Below are 6,000 nucleotides of genomic sequence, written 5' to 3'. Positions count from 1 at the left end.
TAACTGGCTGCAAAGTGAAATCAGGCAGTATCGCGGGTGATATATATTGCGGTCCTCCGTGATGAAATTAATGCATTCTTTGCTCCTTAATGGTCGAAAGTGGTTTCCGCTTCTTCAATGTTCCGACAATTATTTCAAAAAATTCAATACCGGCCGCGACTAAAAATAGGTTGCCATTTTAAAAATCGGTAATTTTTTAGTCGAAGCTGGTTGCGATGCTAGTTGAAGGTGGTTGCCGGAGGTTGCAGGCAGTGGAAGGTCTTACCAATCCACTTAATTTACAAATTCAAAGGCGACACCATCATAGTGGGTCGGATATCAAACAATGATGAGACGGAGGACAGGAAGGAGATTGTGAAACTCATAGCCTGGTACCAGGACAACAACCTCTCCCTCAATGTTAGCAAGACTAAGATTGTGAGCGACTTCAGGAAGTGAAGTGGTACACACACCCCGGTATACAATGATGCAGAGGTAGAGATGATTGAAAGTTTCAAGTCCTTAGGAATAAATATCACCAGCAATTTGTCCTGGACCAGCCACATCGAAGCAATGGCCAAGAAAATCCAGCAACGCCTCTACTTCCTTAGAAGGCTTAAGAAGTTCAGCACGTTTCCAGCAACTCTCAGCAACCTCTACAGATGCACTGTAACGCAATGTTACAAAATGTTGAGATTTTAAAAATCAAGCATGTAATTTATCCCATCAGATTAAGCATAAAAATAAGTTTAATTTATCACCTGTTTAATTCACTTTCATATCTTCAGTATTTAAAAAGTTATGGCCATTTTCATACTCGGAAATTAGCATCTTGTTCTCTATTACTTTTCCATTGACTTAACACAAAAGCTGTGATCGAGGACAGTCAATTGGCCATACCTTTCATAAAATTTAAGAGAACTAAAAGAAATTTTCAGTTATTATAGATTGAAGCATTCTGAAACAAATATGAAACAATCTTACTTAGATGACTTGAAATTAAAGCATATAATTAATTAGTTACCTAATTGTAGCTAGATACAAAATTCAATTACTAGATCTAACCATCTATCAATTTCTTAAGAATAGATTAACATTTTTTAATAACCTAAGTGTCCAAATATCATTCACACAAGAATTCACAATATAACATATTTTTTAAATCTCATTGTCATGGATTTATAGGCCAAATGCAAGGAATTTAATGTTTAATACCTGTAAATTAATGGCCATTTAAATCAACTTGCCTGTGGGTTTTTCTGGAACGCGACCATTTGGAACGTTGCGGTTTGCAGTGATTTAGATCCCCATATCAGCATTAAAACACTGCCCGTTGGTATGGGGACTAAATCACCGTTTCGCAACTTAAAATATGAACTAAAGGTATCTTAAAGACCACTTTTATACATAAAAATAAACCACTTTCTTTTACCTGTCACCTACATGAAATCCGTCCTTGACGGCTTTAGAAGCTGATTTTAAAATGACTCCAGCGCTGAACGAGTCGGGTGATTAAAAAAAAAATAGACAGAACGCCCATCGGAACGGTTCTTCAACAAAAGCTTGCACTTCAACCAAATATAATCCAGGACAAGGTAAGAAAAAAAACGCGTTTTAACCCGCCCCCCCTCAAACGCGCCAAAATCGCGCACACGGCCAGTGGCAGAATTGCAGCGCCGCTGAAGGTAAGTATTGTAACATACCTACACTGTAGAAAACATTTTATCAGGGCTCATCACAGCATGGTTTGTGAAAAGCTCCACCCAAGAACGCAATAAATTGCAGAGAGATGTGGACATAGGCCAGAGCATCACGCAAACCACCCTCCCTTCCATTGACTCCATCTACACTTCACGCTGTCTTGTCAAGGCCACCAGCATAATCAACGACCAGTCTCAACCCAGTCACCCCCCCCCTTCACCCCTCTCCCAGCAGGCAGGAGATACAGAAGTTTGAAACTGCATATTTCTGGAATCAGAGACAGTTTCTTCCCAGCTGTTATTATTCAACCGAACTGTTCTCTCACCAACTACAGAGTTTTCTGACCTCCCAGCTACCTCAATGGAGACCTTCGAACTATAGTTAATTGGACTTTACTGGACTTCTCTTGCACTAAACATTGAATCCTTTATCCTGTATCTGTGCACTGTATCTTGATTGTAATCACATGTAGTCTTTTTACTGACTGGATAGCACGCAACAAAAGGTTTTTCACCACACCTTAGTACACGTGACAATAATAAACTAAATCAAACTCAGAATTTAGCATCACATCGCAATGGAGATGTACAATGGCACCAGCTGCACTGTACCTGCACCAATTAATTGAGGGAAATGACAAATACCCTCACTCCCTTATCCTCTTACTAAGTTCCTAAAAGGTCTGTTCACTGCAAAAAAACATTTAGTGTCTTTATCTACAGTATATCATATGCTTTCTTTTGTTTGACAATTTATCCCACTGAACTTGAACACACCGTTGAAATAATGGTATATGAATTAATTATTGAATGAATGAATGAATGAATGTAGAAGTTTATTGGCCAAGTATTCACATACAAGGAATTTGCCTTGGTGCTCCGCCCGCAACATGACATACAGTGACAGTTAGGAATGGCACATAAAACATTAAACATTAATAATAAAACATTATTGATTAAACAGGTAAATTAAATAAAATACCAGAGCAAAAGGAGGCTACAGATATTTGGTTATTGAGTAGAGCTACTACTCGTGGGGGAAAAAGCAGTTTTTATGTCTGGCTGTGGCAGCTTTGACAGTCTGGAGTCACCTTCCAGAGGGAAGTGATTCAAAGAGTTTGTGGCCAGGGTGAAAGGGGTCAGAAATGATCTTACCCGCTCGCTTCCTGGCCCTTGCAGTGTACAGTTTGTCAATGGAGGGAAGGGTGCAGCCAATAACCTTCTCAGCTGATCGGGCGATACACTGCAGCCTTCGGATGTCGTGCTTGGTGGCTGAGCCAAACCAGACCATGATGGAGAAGGTGAGGACAGACTCTTCAATGGCCATATAGAATTGGACCATCATTGCCTATGGCACATTGTGCTTCCTCAGCTGCCGCAGGAGGTACATCCTCTGTTGTGCCTTTTTGACTGTGGAGTCGATGGTGGCCCCCCAATTAAGGTCCTTGGAGATGAGGGTTCCCAGGAACTTAAAAGACTGCAGATGTGACTGTGGTGTTGTTGATGTGGGTTGAGGGAGGGGGAGCTCTCCTAAAGTCTACTATAAATTCCACTATCGTAAGAGCATTGAGCTCCAGGTTGTTGTGATGGCACCAGGATGCCAGCTGTGTCACTTCCTGGCTGTAGGCAGATTCCTCTCCATCCTGGATCAGTCCAATCAGGGTTGTTTCGTCCGCAAACTTGAGAAGTTTGACAGAGGACTCAGTGGAGGTGCAGTCGTTGGTGTAGAGAGAGTAGAGGAGAGGAGAGAATACGCAGCATTGCAGTGCTCCTAAGCTGAGGGTTTGCGGGTCCGAGATGCGCTTTCCCAGCCTGTCTGTCAGGAAGCTGGTGATCCACTGACAGAGGAGTTCAGGCACAGTCAACTCTGAAAGTTTGGAGTGTAGTAGCTCTGGCACAATGGTATTGAATGCAGAGCTAAAATCAACAAACTAAATCCTCGCATAGGTCCCCTGGCAGTCTAGGTGCTGGAAGATGAAGTGCACAGCCTAAAGTTGTAGGACATCATGTTCGATTTGATCTTACTTGACTGTGCACGCCAGGTTGATTGCATTCGTCGAAACAGGGCGGACCACGTGAAAGTTGCAATCTTCCACCCCATCTGTGTAGTCAAAGCAGGATTGTAGGTTCTCAATGCCATCGCTTGTCCACCTTTTTGTTGTTCTGACCACAGGCTTAGCAGATTTTAGTTTCTGCCTGTAGGTCGAATAAGGTGAACTAGACAATGATCAGAGAGACCTAGACCCGCCCGGGGAACAGAGCGATATGCATTCTTGATTGACGTGTAACAGTGGTCAAGTGTTCTCTCCCCTCTGGTGGGACAGGTAACCTGAGGTCTGTACTTTGGAAGGTCACGGCTGAGGTTAGCTTTGTCCCCCAAAACAAAGACCACATGAACAATTACCATAAGGTTTATATTATATTTTGTAGTGTCGGGAATGAAGCCAGGTTGACAATGATTACATCGCAACACTCGCAGTAGGGTAAACTCCCATGACAAGGGTTATTTACAGTTAATGACGATAGTCATGAGACGCTCTGTGTCTGTATGGGAACGCAATGCTTCATCGTCTGCTGGAAAATGAGGGCTGCTGGTGCGGAAATCACTGGGTGCAGTGCAGTGCCCCCCCCCTCCCCCCCATGTTTTGAGAGGTGGAGGACAAACCCCCCCATGTTTTCTTGTATGTCGAAACGTAACCTAGGCCGATTCTCCCCCCAAGTGCTCCCACCCACCACGGAAGGAAGCTAGCGCTAAACTCTTCCCAATTAAGCCAGTGCTAACTGTAATTACTGTATCATGCCTACGTATCTACGCGTACATCAGGGGTCTCCAAACTATGGCCCGTGGGCCACATAACACCCGCCACAAGATTTTTTTTCTGGCCGGCAGCAAGCTCAGCGCAGGACGGAGCGTGTGTCAGTTAGGCGTCGAGTCGATTTGAGTCGGGGAGCATGGCGTCCTGGAGCTGCTCTTAGTGTTGTTACCAGGTAGATCCCTCGAATTTTCAGAGCCGAGACATCTGCAGTGCCACCGTGAAGAAGGGTGAAATGTGGGGGGTTTGGGAGGGTTGTTCGGCGGCGGCGGTCGGAATGGGTCGGTGGTACGTTATAAGATGCGATCGTTCCTCTCTGCCCCCTGTTTCTCCCCTCCATGCCCTCTCTCTTTGTGTCTCTGCCCTCTCTCTCTCTCCTCCATGCCCTTTCTCTTTGTGTCCCCCCTATGTTTTAAAAGCGATTTCTGCCCAGAGGCTGGATATCTAAGCCTTGCCCTGGCAGCTGATTCTTTCCTTGAGAAGAGGTGCTAGGGACTCATGCTAGTCCCAGCAGCTCAGTCTAGACCTCGAAGAGGAAGCACTGATGTCTCAGGCTTCCCGGCAGCTCTGTCTTGGCCTCATTGGAGTCATCTGCTGTCCACCTGGCATCATCCTCAATACCACACTGGTGGACAATGCGGGCATGACTACACTGGCTACTCACCTGATGGAAGAAGCTTCAGTGATCCGAGCACATCAGAACGCCAGTTCAGAGAGTTTCATCCCTTCTGTCAACAATCCAATGAGACAAACAAGTTCTTCATGTCTTGGACAAAAATCAATTAAGATACCTCTGGTAAATTGGTAACTTGGAAAGTAGATTGCATGCCTCGAGAGGAGGTATTGGCGATCTTGGGATTGTCCCGGAGGCTCAGTCTTGGCCTTGAAGAGGAGGTGCTGGTGGCTCAGCTCAGTCCAAAGTTTAGTCCAGTGTGCCGGTGTTTTCTATCAGCCAGGAGCTGTTCATGATGCTAATCGTTGCCTTCTCCTGGCCTGTCTGCCAGTGACGGGGTTCGGAGCGGCACAATTTATTGTGAAAATGTATTAGAAATCTTTGACATAAATCTGCTTAAATATATTCTATTTGTGATTAGAAAAATGCTAAAGACCAGAGTTAGTACAGGTATGAGCAAGTGCTTGCACCCCTTTGCATGTAAGTGTGTGTGTGTATCTGTGTATGTCTGTGTGTGTGTGTGTGTGTGTGTGTATGTGCGTGTGTGTGCGAATATGTATGCCTGTATCTGTGTGTGTATGTGTGTGTGTAAGTGGGTGTGCATGTGAGTGTGTGTGTATATGTGTGTTTGTGTGTGAGTGTGCGCTTGTGCGTGAGCGTGTGTGTGAGTGTGTGTGTGTGCTTTATGGGTGTGTTGTGGGAGGTGGGAGTATCAGTTGTCACATTCAGCAGCAAAAGTGATTTCCAAATTCTTTGGGCTGGGAGAGACCCAGTTAACACCCCTGATAACAGGAATCAGCTTTGTTCAGACTAACAAACCTCACTAACACTACTG

Source organism: Leucoraja erinacea, chromosome 14, assembly GCF_028641065.1.
Source record: "Leucoraja erinacea ecotype New England chromosome 14, Leri_hhj_1, whole genome shotgun sequence".
In the NCBI taxonomy this organism is placed as follows: Eukaryota; Metazoa; Chordata; class Chondrichthyes; order Rajiformes; family Rajidae; genus Leucoraja; species Leucoraja erinaceus.
This window is presented reverse-complemented; position numbering follows the sequence as displayed.